An 18,024-nucleotide genomic window follows, 5' to 3' on the forward strand; every position below is an offset into this window, starting at 1 on the left:
CAGGAACTATAATTCATGACGCACTTTTGCCTTCTTGTACTTGCACTATTCCTATCCACCTCCTTCTCCCTTTCTATGTGCTCAACTCCCCTCTCCATGCCCTGAGTAAACAATATTGTATACTAAAAAATGACAACAAGAAACAAAAAAAAATCAACAACAAAAAATTCATTATGCACTGGGATGTATATAACTCACTCAAAACACACAAAAAATGACACGTGAAGGAGATAGTTATTTTCATTTAACACTAGTTAAATCAAGGATTACCTTATCCATTTAGTGGTCATTCCAAGAGGTAAAAGTAGGCAGGAGTAAATAAAACATTAATGCCAAAGATTCAAAGGTCTTGCTCCTAATATGTATCAACTTGCACAATTTCATTTTCAACTATTAAGCTTTACTCATGTCCTTGAATATAGGTTTAGACAGTATGTTTGACATTATATATCAAATATTCTTCATGTCTATGAATTCTGTGAGGCAATATTATTGATTCTTTTGTTAGTTTAATTTTCCTATTGCTAGCACACCGATGGTCGTGGAGTGCTTCATTGAAAAACAACACTTTCTGTCCGAGAGAAAGAGTTCAAGACTTTATTCAGAGCTAATGTGAAAGTGATAGTGGGCTTGTGTTTCTGTCTTCTGCAATTCTACATCGTCTACATTCCTTACCTAATTGTTTCTTCTTCCACTATAAATCTGGTTATGTCCTTCTCATGTCACCTCTTAGCTGTATTTCAATCCATTCTCTGCTTGTATGAGTGTGTGAGATGATCTAGTATACGTGTGTGTGTGTGTGTGTGTGTGTGTGTCTGTGTGTGTGTGTCTGTGTGTGCCTGTGTGTGTCTGAACAGTCAAGGTCACTCTCTCAGTATATTTCACTAGTATTCAGATTGTTATTTTAGGATATCTACCTAATATAGTAAAAAATTATAAATACATGAATATATATAAAATTTGTCTTGTGTGTTAATGACTACAATTTAATAATTCTACTTCAGGTGAATACTTTTCAAACCTAAATATGAACAAATTTATATTGCTATTACCCTTAAAGGCTTACTCCTTATGAAAATAATCCTGTTTACAATTTTACCCTTCAAAAGATATAATGGGTTATTTTTTCTGTCATCCATAATTTCCTAGATGGCATATGATATAATAATTATGCTAGCATATTTTTCTTTGTTTAGTAAGCTTAATACACAAACACACACACACATACACACAAACGCACATGTGGTAAAGTCATCATGTTCAGTGAAAAGCGCTTTCCTAGTGAAAAAACTGTTTATTATTATTAATTATTGCTGTTGTTGTTATTATTTTATTACTGACAGAAATATATCATTTACTAAGTTGTGTGAACATTATAATTCCGGCACTGCCAGGTTAATAAAAGAAATGTGACATATGTGACTAGAGCTGTGGACATTGTTATATAAAATGCATTTGCAGACGATTGCACTGATTACACTCTAATTACACTAACGATGAAAAGCAAAGAATTTGACAGGCTCAACGGCCAGAATTTCAGTAGACTTGGAAAACAACCTTCTTCTGCTTCAGAGCTGGGAAGAAAATGGAGACTGCAGTCCTGCACACACTAGGGACAGGATTTGGCCAGCAAACTCGATGAGTTTAGATGTAGATTCTTCTCTGTAACCCCAAGAGTACAAACACATCTGTCAAAGTTTGTTTTCAGCCTTCTGAGAACCTAAGCAGATGATCCTGATAATCCCACTGAAACCACTGACATATGTAACTTAGATATTTTTATGTGTGTTTATTAGGTACCAAATGTGTGGTGATTCAAATGGTGGCAGTAGAAACCTTACATAAATTGTTTGGTAAACTGTCAATTTGTAGTAAATGAATAAGAACTGAAATCGACAAAGCTGCTTTCGCATCATTTAAGTTGGCAATGATTAATCATAATTCCACCCAGGCTTAACCAAAATCCTTTTAGAAACAACTGGTGAGAGTATTAATTTGTCATGGCTCTCTGTAGACAAATTTAATATGTAAAGATTAAAATTCATATGGCATTTGATTCGATGCAGAGACACTGAGAACAGAATCACATGTGCGGAGTGTGTTAATTTTTATGACACACTTTTGTGCTGTATGAACGGAAGAAGAGACATTGTTTGAAAGTCTTTTAATTCCCAATGGTGCAACAGGTCACTAATCAGTCAGCCAGATATTTTCAGTCTGTTTGTTGTTATGAGTTAATGTCCTTAGTGTGTCATGAATGAAAGCCGTGAAGGTGCTGAGGAAGGATGTTCTGCTGTCACCTGTATATTAGCATGTATCTGCCACATATCAGAAAGCATATACACTTTAATAGGGGATATTCAGTGATGCACCTGTTATGGAGCCTCTCTGGAATGAAGACTTTGCAATTGAATTGAGTGAGTAAAAACCTTAATATCATTTTGTACTGCTTAAATTGTATATTAAGCATATATCACCTATTATGGTAAAAATAATTCATAGAAACCTTTAGAGTATTTGGAAGGATTTGATTATTGCTGTTGGATTAGGTTGGGTTAAAGTGTCTAATGAACACCAGGTATTTTGAATTATATGGCTCAGCTTACTAAATTGGCTTTTGGATCCTAACCTATTGTCTTCGAATTATCTATAACACTTTTTCATGACAATCGGTTATACCATACTGTCGTGAAATGGTGACTCATTTGTAGTAATAAGGTTTTCAGTTAGTTTTCTCATGAATATTTTTTGCTATGTTATATTTTCTATAATAAAAGTGAATCAAAACAATGAAAAATGTTTCACAAAACACAAATATGGTGAGTGGGAGATAGAACGACCTTTCTGCATCACTGTTAGCTTGGTCATAGATAATCAGGTCTACACTAGGATCTCTTTATCCAGTGAGAAATAAATAAAATGGCTCCCTCTGATAGTGCTTTCCATTCATCTTTCTTGGAAATATCTTTGTTCTTGATATCATTGTGTGTATATGTGTTTTACATTTATAACATATGCCTGTTTAAGCCCCTACTGTCCTTGGAGGCCAGAAGAAAATATTGGATTCTCTAAAACTGGAAGTTCCGATTACTGTGACTTGCCCTGTGAGTTGAATAACTAGGTCTCTTAGCCATTGAACAGTTTCTCTAGCCTTGGAGTAGTGTTTCTAATACCATCACTACATTACTCTTGTCCATTAGGTATTTGGAGCGTTCTAATCAGACATTGATGGATGCTCATCAGTTGTTAAGAATTCCCCAACCTCTGATGTGTCCTAGTACAGAACATGGAAACTGACTTGTGTTTCTGTTATATACAACATTTAGAACACACATGGAATATTACTCTTCTTACCTGTATTTCCCATTCTTCATTCCAGGACTGATACCATTCTGTTTGTTTTCAGTATAGTCCATCCAGGCTTGTGTTTATCTTTTGATAACCAGAGTTTATTTACCTACATTTCGTGAATAATGTATATTTTGCTGTTGTTTCCTCTTGGATGTAAGAAGGAGGAGCAAGAGGCATAGAGAACTTAAAAAAGCAAAACAAACCCCCAAAACTTTAAAGACCCATGTGCCACTCCTTGGAGGATACACAATCAGAAAAGGAGACTTCCTAATGTTGTCTTTAGTTGTACAAAGTAATCAAGGGATACAGTCTCATCAGAACTCCCTCATACCCTGTGTAGAATTCTTTCTTTTATTTTGTTGTTTATTATTTACTGTATCTACTTGTCATCTCATGATTTTCAAATAATGTGTGACCATTGGCCATGTAAGAAACCCCAATGAACTCACAGATTCTTGATAAAATGGTTTCTGTAGTCACCCATTGCCCCTTTCTCCATGGTGCATAGATATAGACTCTTTAAAAGACACCTCTTCAGTAAATATAGTACCTTAGTTTTAAACACATAACCTCCATGGAAGAGTGGAAAACACCAATGTCTTTTAATTAGATGACAAATGGGAATTAAACTAAAAGAAACTTGATGAAGATGACATTAGCTCTCAGTAGGAGTTGAGGGACCCTCAAGAAAACTACAAACTCTCTTTCCACTGGTCCATCCAAACACTTTTTGCTTTCTTTCTGCTCTCTTTAACTGTGCTCTTGTGCAAAACTAATGCGACCAATTATAGCTTATCCTTGTGGGAGCATTTTCATTTATTAAAATCCCAGATTTCTCATCCACACTGCTTAAAAGCCCTTCAAGTTTAGCATCTTCAGAAATAGTTCCACTAGCAAGGTAAGCTCTCTCCTGATATGTGTTGTTAATTCTTTGTCTGCAGTTCTGCATTTCTACAGAAGGATCCCTTCTCTGCTTAGTCCTGAAGCTGCCTAAAATCTCTGGTTATTCTCTGCTAGCTGATTACATGTTCTCCAAGAATTTTGGTACATGAATGGATTTGTAAATGCTTTTTCCTTTAGAAGTAATAGTAACATCTGGTATCTTATCCTGTACTTTGGTTAAAATATGGTTGTCTTGTTTATTCTTAGGGAATGGTCAACTGTTTTTATCAAATGCTAAAGTGTAGTATGTTTCTTTTCTTAGTAAGGCAAACCAGATCCATTGCATCATTGTGAAACATGAACCATCAACTAGACAGAGCTGTTTGCAGCACAATTAGCATTGACTTTATATTTCTTGGAACATTTTTTTCTCCTGGTGACATGTATTTCTATGGCAACAGTATTAATGTATTTTTAAAATGCTTGATATATGAAAGTGTCTCTGGCAAGAGGCACACTTTGAAAATTCGGAAAGTGTCTTCAAAGCTACCATTACATCTCTATCTTATATCAAGGGGTCTAGATATTACATGAAGGCATTTATTTGAAAAATACAACAAGTGTTTGGGAATATATGAAGAATAGTCAAGAACACCATGTTAAAATGTGACACCCTCTACATATTCCCTACATGATCTTCACTAAGGTAATTGAGCTCAGAGATATACTTTATCTTCTGGTGCAAAGGTGACACTTAAAATGTCTTCACTGATTGTCTTGAAATACAAACAGACATTTGTGAAGAAAATAATAAGATATTTCATACCAATGACTAAATGGTACTAGACTAAATCAGTAACTAGTGATTGTGGAATAGTTCTACTTTGAACTTTTAGTTTCTACCATATAAACATAAATCATCCAAATGAATATGAGTTTTAAAAGGGTTCAATGTGTTGCTGTGTATAGAATAGATTGCAAAGTAGCTGAATGTAAGGAACTTCTTAGCAGTAATTCTGAGATTAAGTATGCAACTATTTTAAACACTCTCCAGATTAACAAAAACACTGGCTAACCAGAATGAGGGGACAGGGTAGAGGTGTGGGCACCAAGGCCTAGAGTGTGCTTCAAAGGATACCTAGAGTGGGATATTGTCAGTACCCATAGCTTCCTCTGTATCCTTTAGGCAGAAATAGATGCACTCAAGTGCAAATGAAGTAAAAATGTGCTCCTCTGGAGGAGTCCCACATAAGAAAATCTCTGTCCTGATGAGTGTCCACTTACAAGAAGCACATTGTCTTTCTGTTTTCTTCCTTCCTTCCTTCCTTCCTTCCTTCCTTCCTTCCTTCCTTCCTTCCTTCCTTCCGTTCGTTCTTCCTTCCTTCCTTCCTTCCTTCCTTCCTTCCTTCCTTCCTTCCTTCCTTTCTTTCTTTTTTTCTTTCTTTCTTTCTTTCTTTCTTTCTTTCTTTCTTTCTTTCTTTCTTTCTTTCTTTTTTTCTTTCTCTCTCTCTCTTCTCTCTCTCTCTCTCTCTTTCTTCTTCCTTCCTTCCTTCCTTCCTTCCTTCCTTCCTTCCTTCCTTCTTCCCTTCCTTCCTTTCTTTCTTTCTTTTTTTTTTCTAAAATAAGGGTCCATTTTGAATATATTCTCTCTCTGGCCCAGATGGATTTTTGTTTTTTGTTTTTTTGGTTTTTTTAAATCACATCTGTTATGTTACCCCCTAAAGGAAAATAGCAAGGCATTGAAGCATCAAATAATAACTTCCCCAGGTTAAATCCTTTATGTAGTGATATTATGAGAAGAGCACTGATTTTTTTTTTTTACTCAGTTTAAATGAATAAACACATCTGGAAAGCAACATTTTAATCCCCAAATGCCTGTAACAGTTTTTGAGGCAGAATAGCATATTGAGAGCAGATGTACAAATTTAGAAAGAAGAGTTGGACATAGTGTAAATAGAATATGGTTGTTGTGCATTAAAAAAAAAATCTGTTTGTTGCTTTAAGTTGTTGTTGTGTGTACTGTGTGCCTTTTTGTTCTGCTTTTGAAAGTTCTTTCCATGAACTATTAGTGAGGCGACATCACCCAGGGAAAAGTGTTCAGGAAAAGCCTGGTGGGAGCATGAGGAACCTTTGCAATTCGGTTCGTGTTGAATGCTGAGTTTTTCCGAAGTAGGTGCTGAAGTAGAATAAAATATTTATTAAAGAATATAACCTGTGGGGAAAAATGGAAGAAGATATATTAAGCAGAGTATAAATACGGATTCAGTTATGATGAAGCATAACCTGATTAGCAGATAATCTCCAAATCTGTATTTCACAACATAGTTGTACACCCTGGGTACAAATGGCTGGGCCGTCGTAACCTACCTCTCTTTTACAGAGAATCTCCAGTCTTCACAGTCTCTTTCACCCAAGGACTTACAACATCTCTTTGTTCTGTCAAATCAGGTTTGAACAACTTGGATACTGGAACTGGTGACAGCCATTCTGCATCTGGTACTGTCTATCCATGACGCTGGTACTGTGTTTATCCATGATGCTGGCACTGTGTCTATCCAGGATGCTAATCCAGGTCACATGCTCATCTCTAGCTGTGCAGTGTGAGAACTCTACAATAGGTTTAAATATTAGAACTTAGTCTAATCCTGAATATGTAATGCCTTAAAATGCTTCAATTGTGTTTTAACTCTTCAGTCTCTCTGTGGAAATTTCAATTGTTATTTCAATCAACATAACAAAAATATCTTCTTAACATATATTATTTTGCCGTTTCAATACCTAGTCTAAACATGACTCTTGTGTTCAACCCACTATTTAAACATGCACCAAAACAGAATTTTTCTTTACATCTCTAAATATATCCATCTTTATTATTCTTATAGTTTTTCATTTATTTTCTTATTGTTAAAGCTGTTTAAAAGATGGTAAAGGCAATACATTTTTTCAAATATAATTGGAACATCATATTAAGCAGGAAAATATTGTAATAGAAATGTGATAAAGTATTTCAGTTGAAAAAAATAAGAGCTATTTTTGAAATTCGAGATTACAGAAAGCTATCAAATGGCATGTAGTGTATTTCATATCTACATCCCAATAGCTTTCTCTTTGAAGCACAAAAGCCATGTTTATCTTTAAAAATAAGATCTTATTTGTCTAGGGACCAATGGTTCTCTGTTTTATTTTTTGAATAAACAAATGTGGACACTTAGCCTACTTGTAATTCATATGCTGAGCCTTGCATATAAAGTTCATTCATCAAAATTCAATACAAAAATAAAAACCAAAGAAAGAAAATCATGAATGAAAAAATATCATTGACAGCTGTGATGTTTATATATTTCCCATGCCTTTCTTCAGTCAGGATTTTGACATTTCTTTGACCAGTCAGAGCCTTGATGAACCTTTCTGTTAGGAGTTTTTACAGAAGTAGGGAAGCATGAAATTAATTTCCCCCAGTGCAGTAGCTTACAGATGCCAGCAGATCTCATAACTCAGTAATACTGGTAAATCCCTAAATTTGTTCTTTAGCTTCTCAAATGACTGCTGGTGCTGTTGCTCTCAAGGTTTTACTGAGTGAATTCCTTTAGGCATTTTTTGGCTTCTAATATAAAAGAATGGATTACACACTGTTAGAAGGAAAAAAGGACAGTTCTTTTCCTCATCCTCAGTGAGTATATTTATGTGTATTTATTTCACTATTGTTATTTTTATTTTTAATGATCTGTTCATAATATTTTCTTAGGAAGTCCAGATATTCAAGCAAATACATAGTTCTTCAAGTTATCAAATGGTATTACCATTTTATAGTGCATTGAAAATTGATTTACATCTTGAGAGTGGTCACAGGGACAAGAAAATATAGATTTGAATTATTTTTTACCTCTGGGTAAAATCTTCAAGGATTTTCACATAAAAATAAAAATGCTTTTAGTTTCTCGTTTTTATATGTATATAGGCTATCATAAGACACTGTCTTACACAGTATATAATTTTTGGTATGTAAACATCTAATCTGTAACATATTTATATTGGCCTATAAGTAATATTTCATATCAATACAACTTGTAAATTCATTGTTTTTGACTGACAATTAATTTTATAAGGTAGTTATCAAAGGGAGGGAGGGGAAATACCGTATAAAGAATTCACCAATTGTATTCATTATCATTGGTGATCTGCACATTGTGTGTAAAACTCCCAGTGAAGCATATCCTGATCCGTTTGCTTGCCTGCCTTTTGCTATGAAACTGACAGGCATTTTATATCATCTAGTCATTTTTCCTGGCCTTGAAAGCCATGGCTAAACCACACTGGGAACATGAGATTCGCTAAATGGAAAATCTACAGTGAATTAAACTATATCGGTTCCCAGTGCCTGACAGAAGTACATGGACTGCAAAGATATTTAAATGTCAACTCATTCTAAGTACATCTCACAAAGGAAGCCTTCAGCTATTAACCAGTTCTATTTTCATCTTACATTCATCTCCTTATACATTAGGTTGCAAGTTAGAGGTATACGTGTGGAATTAGGTGAATCTCCACGTTTATTACAAATGCTTGTGAAGTAAGAACAGCGTAGGCCATCTAAATGAAAGTCTTAATCATGCGAAAATTATATGGCCCATTACAGTGGAATGCCCGGTCCAGGAGGCAGGAGTGGGTGGGTTGGGGAACAGGGCAGGGGGAGAGTACAGGGGACTTTCAAAGAGGAAACTAGGAAAGGGGATAGCATTTGAAATGTAAATGAAGAAAATATCTAATAAAGAAAGAGAAAAAAGTCTTAATCATATGTTGCTCAGTAGAGGTATGGGTAATAACTCACAAGTACTATTGCATCTAGGTAAGTCATAGTAAAAATTAGTACAATTGTTATAGATTTATATAATGGAGTGTGAATAATTCCATTCTACCCTGGTTTCAGAACACATTGTACCTTGCATTTGTTGGTGAAAAGAAATAATGCAGTGCTTTGTAAATTTCTTTGGATTCTGGGGAGTGTTCCTGCTTTTTATGGGGTTAGGCTCAAGTGTATTTATTATTTCATTTAATATTTATCTTTCTGAGTTACCTCAATTCAAAAGACATCTACAAAAGACTGAAGCAATGATATTTTCAGCTTTACCATTAAACACTATAATGAAAGAGGTGTCAGTTTATTACAGATGTTCCTTTGAGACAAGGTGTATTTTTGTCCATGTTGTAAGAAGGGATGCTTTAGAAGAACATGGACCACAGTTATTATAAATTTGACCTACCTTTCTGAAGGAAATCCATGTCATCATCAGCAAGAAAATATTTTTACATTTTATTCTATTCAAACAGATCATGGTCAGAAACAAAGGCTCAATTGTAAGACCATAAATAACTACTATTAGTTCTACCCAGCATGATCTGGGAACTTAGACATAGCAGATCTGTCACTTGTTTGAAAAATCATTAATCCACTGTCTAATCAACCCACCCTAATCTAACCTGGAGTTGTTCTGTTTCTGTACATTAGTGATGCACACAGAGGGGTTTGTTTACCTGTCACTACCATTTATTTTATAGCTCACAGTCTAGAGTGTTGGATCATTGTGATATTTCATGAATAGACAAGTAATAAAAAGAGAAATAAACTGACCAGGTAAGCAAACAGGCTAACTGAATATCTTCACCTCTCCACCTGTTCCTCTATATCCAAGCCCTCAGTCGTGTCTCCCATTCTGTAGCAGATCATCTGCAGCAGCATCTTCTCTCACTCTGTCCCCCTCTCTAGGAGAATATGTATCATCTATACCAACTGTTCTGTCCAGCTATATGTTTTTCTCAAGAGGCAACAGTAGCAGGTTTCTTCCTGAGAAGCTGTTACCCAAGCATTCCATAGAAGCAAGTAAACTAGCAAACTAGGTACATGAGCTTCAGGGCTTCTCAAATGCCAATTCCTCTAAATTCAATGCCCACATCTCACTCCCATATCTAGAACAGACTACCTACTGTGACCTCTGCTCACTTTCTACCCCATTTTTCAGGGGACTAAGCTTTAACTGGTAGAACACCATGCTTTCCTTCCCTCCATGGACCCCTTCAAACCTTGCCAATCTGTCAGCCCTCCTAACTGTCAGCTCCTGATACATAAAAACATATTTTACCCTAAAACACACAGCAGATTTCTACAACATGTCCTAGCAGGCAATACTCAGCAACCAGATTCTAAGAAACAGAAAGTGAAAGAGAAATACATGGCTGGAACTTTCACCCATCAAAGACAAGATGAGATATCAGTGCCAAGAATTACAATCATACCAAACACTAATGTCTAGACACTAGTCAAAAAACACAATCAATAACACCCAGGGAAATATGTCCCTACTTGAGTCCAGCAAAGATCTTAACATAGTCTATGAATATTAAATGAATTAATTCATTAAAAAAAATCTACAGAAACACAGAGAGTAAGAATAAATGAAGAAAACAATTCAAAAATCCAAAGTGGAAATAGAACAAATGAAGAAAACAGAAACTAAGGAAAATTTGAAAATGAAAGACTTAGGAATGTATATAGGAAACTCCAACAACCTTCAAAAACTATGCAAGAAATGAAAATTGTCTTGGAAAGGAAGAAATAGGAGCTCAAGCATTGACAACAAGAAGAAATAGATACCTTGGACAAGGAAAATGTTAAATCTGAAATTCATCATATCTAGGAAATCTGGATCAATATGAAAAGAGCAAATCTATAGCAGTAAAAACAGAGGAAGAAGGCCAGAACCAAATGAAATACACAGACACAGTGTTCAACAAAATCATATAAGAAACTTTCCCTAACATCAAGAGAGATGTTTGTCAAGATTCAAGAAATGTAAAGAACACAAAACAGAATAGACAAAATCAAAGTCCCCTTGGCACATAAGAATCAAACACTAAATGTAAAGAACAAAGAAAGAGTATTAAAAGGTAAAGGAAAAAGACCAAGTAAGGTATAAAAGCATACTTAGTAGTATAAAAGTAGACTTCACAATGGAAACACTAAAGGTCAGATATTATAGAAAATGCCTGGGACCACAAATGCAATCCATGGCAAAAACACTCAATCTCAACAGACTAAAAAAAAAAAAAAAAGCGTATAAAATGTAAGCAGTATTTACCTACAAAATTTGCACTATAGAAAATGATAAAAAGAAAACTCCAATCTAGAAAGAAAACACAATGAATAAATAATTCCAGACAAATAAACAAAAGAGGGGAAACACAGACAGACAGACACACACACACACACACACACACACACACACACATGCAGGAAGGTAATGAGAGACAGACAGAGAGACAGAGATAGAGACAGAGAGAAAGAGAGACGGAGAGAGTGTAAGAGAGAGAGGGGGACAGAGAGACAGAGACAGAGATATACACAGCGAGAAATATCACATGAGTAAAATTTCAGAAGTCACCAATCTTCATGCATTGATAACTCTCAGTTTCAATGGTAACAATTCCACAATAAACTCTAACAGATTAGATGAGAAAAAAAAATCCACTTTTCTACCATATCCAAAAACACAAACTTTAACATGAAGAATAGACATTACTTCAGAGTAAAAGAATGTTATATTCCAAGAAAATAGACCTAAAAATCAAGCTAATGTGTCTACTTTAATGCTTGATAAAAATAGACTTCAAATTTCAGTTAATCAAAGGAGATGGGATGGAGTGATATTATAAACTCATCAAAGAAAACAATCTACCATTAAGACACTACAATACTCAATATCCATGTACCAAACACTAGAATATCCAAATTCATAAGAGAAACACTACTACAACATAAAATTGCATATTGACTCACACGCTGATAGTGGGTAACATCAGTATCCCACTCATCTCACTAAAAGATAGACCACCCAGACAAATCCTAAACAGAGAAATAATGTGCTACCTGGCATCACCAACCAAATGGAACTAAAAATATTTTATTTCGTGGAAACAGAAAGAATATCTACCACCTAAACAGTTCATGAAAATTTCTCTACAGTTGTCCAAATATTTGACATAAAACAAGTCTCAACAAATACAAAAACATGGAAATAGCAGTCTACATTTTATCTGACCATCAAGGACTGTAGCTAAATACTGATATCACCAGAAACAACAGAAATGTTATAAACTCATGGAGACTAAACAGCTCAGTGATAAATGAAATATTAATCAAGACAGAAAACAAGAAATAATAATTTTTTTCTAGAATGAATAAAATAAATGATCATATATTTCATAAAATTTATGACACCCTAAAAAAGCCATTCTAAGCAGCAAGGTCACAATACTGAGATCCTTCATTAATTAATGAAGATTAAAGAATTCTCATACAAGGAACATAACAGTACACCTGAATGCTCTACAAAAAAAAGGAATAAATCTCACCTAAAATAAGTAAAAACGAAAGAAATAAGCAAACTCATTCCAGAAGTCAATAAAACAAATTATGAAAAAAAAATAAACAATAAAACAAATTTAGTTGTTTGAGAAATGCAATAAAGTTGACAAACCCTCACCTAAATTAACTAAAATGTTGACATAGAAGATTCAAATCTATTAAGAGGAGAAAAGTGGATAAAAAAACAGACAACATGGAAATTCAGAGAATCATATGGACAAATCTTAAACAGTTGCACTGCACCATATTAGAAAATTTAAAAGATAGATAATTTGACACATCCTACATACCAAAGTTCAATCAAAGTCAAATAAACAATTTAAAGAGATATGTAATTCCTATTAAAATAGGAGTGAATACGTTACACCAACAAAGTATATACCGGGCAGAAGGTTTTAGCAGAGTTTAAACAAGCTTTCAATGGAGTTCTTTCCAATATTCATCAAATTATCCCACAAAAAAAGAAACATAAGGAATACTTCTAATTTCATTTATGAGTTTATAGTTAACTTAATGCCTAAGCCGCTTAAAGAACAAAAAAATTTCAGACCAATTCCTTTATGAACAGAGATGCAAAAATTCTCAATAGAATGCTTTCAATCAAGTTCAAGAAAACATCCACATGCTCATCCACTATAAACAGTTTTCATCACAGAGGTGGGTGGATGCTACAGTACCCAAAAATCAGTAAATTTAATATAGCATCTAAACACACTGAAAAGAGAAAAAAAACATATATGATCATCTCATGAGATTCAGAAAATGTCTTTGACAATATTCAATACCCCTTCCTGATAAAACTCCTGAAGAGATTAGGGATACAAGGGACATACCAAAACATAATAAAGATAGCAAGACTACAGTCAGCATCAACGTAAAAGGAGCAAAACTAACAGAAAATCACAAGTAAAGGTCTTTTACTATCTCCATACCTAGTCAATGTAATTCTTGAAGTCTTAGATTGAGTGATAAGACAACTGAAGGAGATCAAAGGAATAAAAAATGAAAAGGATTGAGAAAGAAACCAGAGAAATTAAACAATCTACACTAGCTTCACATAATCTGAAGTACTTTTGTATATCATTAACAACACAAATAAAAGACTTGATAGATAAAAACTTAAGGCATTAAAGAAAAAATTTTAAGAATATATCAGAAGATAGATCTTATAGGCTCAGGGATCAGTAGCATTAATATAGTTGAAATGATCACACTTCCAAAGAAGATCTACAGATTCAATAAAATCTTCATCAAAATTTCAACATAATTCTTCACAGAGAGTGAAATGACAATTCTGATCTTCATATGGAAATAAACAAAAACAAAACAAAAAACAAACAAACAAACAACAATAACAACAAAAAAACCTAGGATAGCCAAGACAATCCTGAATACTAAATGAACTTCTGGGTGAACAACATGCTCACATTCAAGTTCTACTACAGAGCTTTAGTAATGCAAAGATCATGGAACTGCCACAAAAATAGACACATTGAAAACGTAGTCAAAGTGAATATACATACATATAAACACACACCTTTATCCACTTGATGTGTGACAAAGAGGCCAGAAAAACACACTGGAAATATGACAGTATCTTCAATAAATGTTGTTCAAACTGTATGGTTGCAGGTGGAAAAGTCCAAATAGATTCATACTTTTCATGATGTACAAAACTCAACCTCAAATGAATCAAAACCCTTGATGTAAAACCACATAAATTAAAATTGATTAAAAACAATGAAAGTAGGAAATTACCTTGAACTCACTGGCACAGAAACAACTTCCTTCACAGAATGTTGTTACAATTTGCACTAAGATCAAGAAGTAATAAATTGGACATCATGAAGCGAAAAACTTTCTGTACAACAAAGGAAAACATGATTTATTTAATGTTGTAGCCTATTGGATGGGAAAAAAAATTTGCCAACCATACATCTGAGACAATACTGACACCCAAAATATAAAGAGCTCAAAACGCTGATTGTCAGGGGAATAAAAGTAATGATTGAAAATGAGGTACAGTTCTAAAGATAGAATTCTGGATAGAGAACACTTTAGTCACCCAGAAGCATGTAAAGATATGTTCAATATCCTTATTCATCAAAAATGAAAATGAAAACAATGTTAAGATTTCATTTTACACCAGTGAGAATGGCCAAGATCAATAAAACAGGTAATACCTCATGCTGGCAAGAATGTGAGTTCGTCCATTGCATGTGGAATTACAAATTTGTACATCCATTATGGAAGTCAGTGTGGCACTTCCTAGGAAAGATAATTGATCTGCCCCAATATCCAGTTATACCACTCTTAGACATATACCAAGAAGGTTGTTTGTCCTACTACAGACACAACTGCTCAACCATGGTTTTTGTTCCTCTATTATAATAGCCAGAAACTGAAAGCTGCCTCAATGAATGAAAGGATGGAGAAAATATGGTATATTTACACAATGAGATATCACTCCCTTGTTTAAAAAATGAAATAGTGAAATTTTCAGGCAAATGAATGAAACTAGAAAGAGAATTTTCTCAGTAAAATAACCCAGACCCAGAAAGACAAATGTGTTATATATTCGCTTATAAGTGAATGGTATTAAAAAAAAAAGATAAGCATCCTAAAATACATAAAAATCACAGAAGTTAAATGTATAGTAAGAATCTAATGTGGAGAGACAGATCTCCCTAGACTGAAAATATAATAAATAATTATAGTCGAAAGAGACATTATGCCAGGAATATCAAGAGCAAGAGAAAGTGGGAGGTAGCAGAGGAAGAAAAGGAATACAGGGAAAGACAGCTAAGTTTAACAGCCATAAAATGGAAACCTAATTCAGTAGAAGTTTCCTGAATCATATACGCAAAATCGTATTATAAATGAAATTGCCAAATAACAGGATAGCAAGAGGCCCTATTGGACATATCTCATCACTAAATGAATTCTCAATACTGGAAATGACTTACATGTAATCGATTATTGGCCAAAGGGTATGTATGCCTTTGGGACTGTCGAACAGCCCAGACTTTTGCAAAGGCTATCCATCAATCTCCACAAGATAAAGGCAGATCCTTCTTGCTTTTAATTACACCTACACAACTTACTGAACATGGAGAAGTCAAGCTGCTGCCTCCTTAGAGTTTTCACCCCTACACCATAGTCTTCCTGATATGGGAGGGCACTCTGCATACTACCAACGGGAAAATGTAAGCATCAACCCAGATATAACTATCAAGTTAAAAACAGTGTCTTGCCAGCAAGATAAACTTGTGAAATCATACTACAAAGCTTGTGGCAATAGCTAACCAAGCTCTGATTTGATTTTAGTCTTAATCCTTGAGATGGAACCCATATCCAATGTTGCTTGGTTAAGAACCCGAAATTATAGTCGAGGGACCTAGGGCAAAACCAAGTACTATCATAGCAAACAAAATGATTTCCAATGACATTCTGCTATATACATATATAAGTGCATTGCTTGGCCTTCATCAGAAAACCTTCCTTCTGAAGCAAATGGGAACAAGTGCAGAGATAACTCTTTGGATAGCTTGACGCTATCCAAAGAGTTAGAGACTTCAGAATATTCAGTCCTACAAAAAAACAAAACAATCAAAGCTCTCACCAAATGGCTGAGGTAGAAAAAGAGTATGAGCCAATGGGATAGAGGACACAGAGAAAGTAAGGCCTTTTAACAAGGACGCATGATCCACTATGTCCATAGATGCCTTATTTATAATAACCAAAAGCTAGAAAGAACCCAGGTGTCACTCAACGGAGGAATGGATACAGAAAATGTACATTTACACATGGAGTACTACTCAGCTACTAAAAACAACTACTTCATGAAATTCTTAGGCAAATAGATGGAACTAGAATATATACTGAGTGAGGTTACCCAATCACAACAAAGCACACATGATATGAACTCACTGATAAGTGGATATGATCCCCAAAGCTCAGAATAACCAAGATAAATTCACAGACCACATGAAGCTCAAGAAGAAGGAAGACCAATCTAGGAAATGCTTCAGTCCTTAGAAGGGAGGACAAAATACTCATGGGAGGAAATACAGAGATAAAATATGGAGCAGTGATTGACAGAATGACCATCCAGAGTTTGCCCCACCTGGGTATCCATCCCATTTACAGTCACCAGACCCAGACACTATTGTGGATGCCAAGAAGTGCTTGCTTACAGGAGCCTGGTATAGCTGTCTTCTGAGTGGCTCTGCCAGAGCCTGACCAATACAAAAGCAGATGCTCACAGCCAACCTTTGGACTGAACACAGGGTCCCACATGGAAGAATTAGAGAAAGGACTGAAGGAGCTGAAGAGCTTTGAAACCCCATAGGATAAAGAACAATATCAACCAACCAGAACTTCTAGAGCTCCCAGGAACTAAACCACCAACCAGAGAGTACACTTTGAGGAACCCATGGCTCCAGCCATATATGTAGCAAAGGATAGCCTTGTCAGATATCAATGGAAGGAGAAGCCTTTGGTCCTCTGAAGGCTTTATGCTCCAGTGTTGGGGAATGCCAGGGCTGGGAGGTAAGAATGGATGGGTGGGTGGGGGAACACCCTCATAGAAGCTGGGGAAGGGGGATGGGATAGGAGGTTTCTGGAGGGAAAACAAGAAAAAAGGATAACATTTGAAATGTAAACAAATAAATATCCAGTTCTTCATAAAATTGAAAATAGATCTAACTGAAGACCCAGCTATACCACTCTTAGGAATATACCAAAAAATGCCCCACCATGCCACAGGGACACGTGATCCACTATGTTCATAGCAGCTTTATCTGTGATAGTGAGAAGCTGGAAAAAGCCCAGATGTTCCATGACAGAAGAATGGTACATACAGAAAATGTGTTTTATTTACACAATGGAATACTACTCAGTTATTAAGAACGAGGACATCCTGACTTTTGCAGGCAAATGCATAGAACTAGAAAATATCATCCTGAGTGAGGTAACTCAGACACAAAAGGACATGCATGATATGTACTCATTAATAAGTGGATATTAGTGTTCCCCCCCCCGCAATAAAAAGAAAAGTACAGAATACCCAAGATACTGCCCACAGAACTTAAAAAGGTCAACAAGCTGATGGGCTCATGTGACTCCTCAGTCTCACTTAGGAGGAAGAAGAAAGCAATCACAAGTGGGGAGGGAGGAACCTGGGAGTGAAAGTGAACAGGGATGGGGTTGGAGGAGGGCAACCAGATCTAGTATTGGGTGATGGAAAAGGACTGAGGCCCTGAAGTCCAGCAGAAAGAATGGAAACAGGCAACCTAGGGAGGTAGGAAATTGGGAGGACCCTCAAGAATATACCAGAGACTTCGGAGGTGAGAGACTCTCAGGACTCAAAG

The sequence above is a fragment of the Mus caroli genome, chromosome 14, assembly GCF_900094665.2.
Source record: "Mus caroli chromosome 14, CAROLI_EIJ_v1.1, whole genome shotgun sequence".
Lineage (NCBI taxonomy): Eukaryota > Metazoa > Chordata > Mammalia > Rodentia > Muridae > Mus > Mus caroli.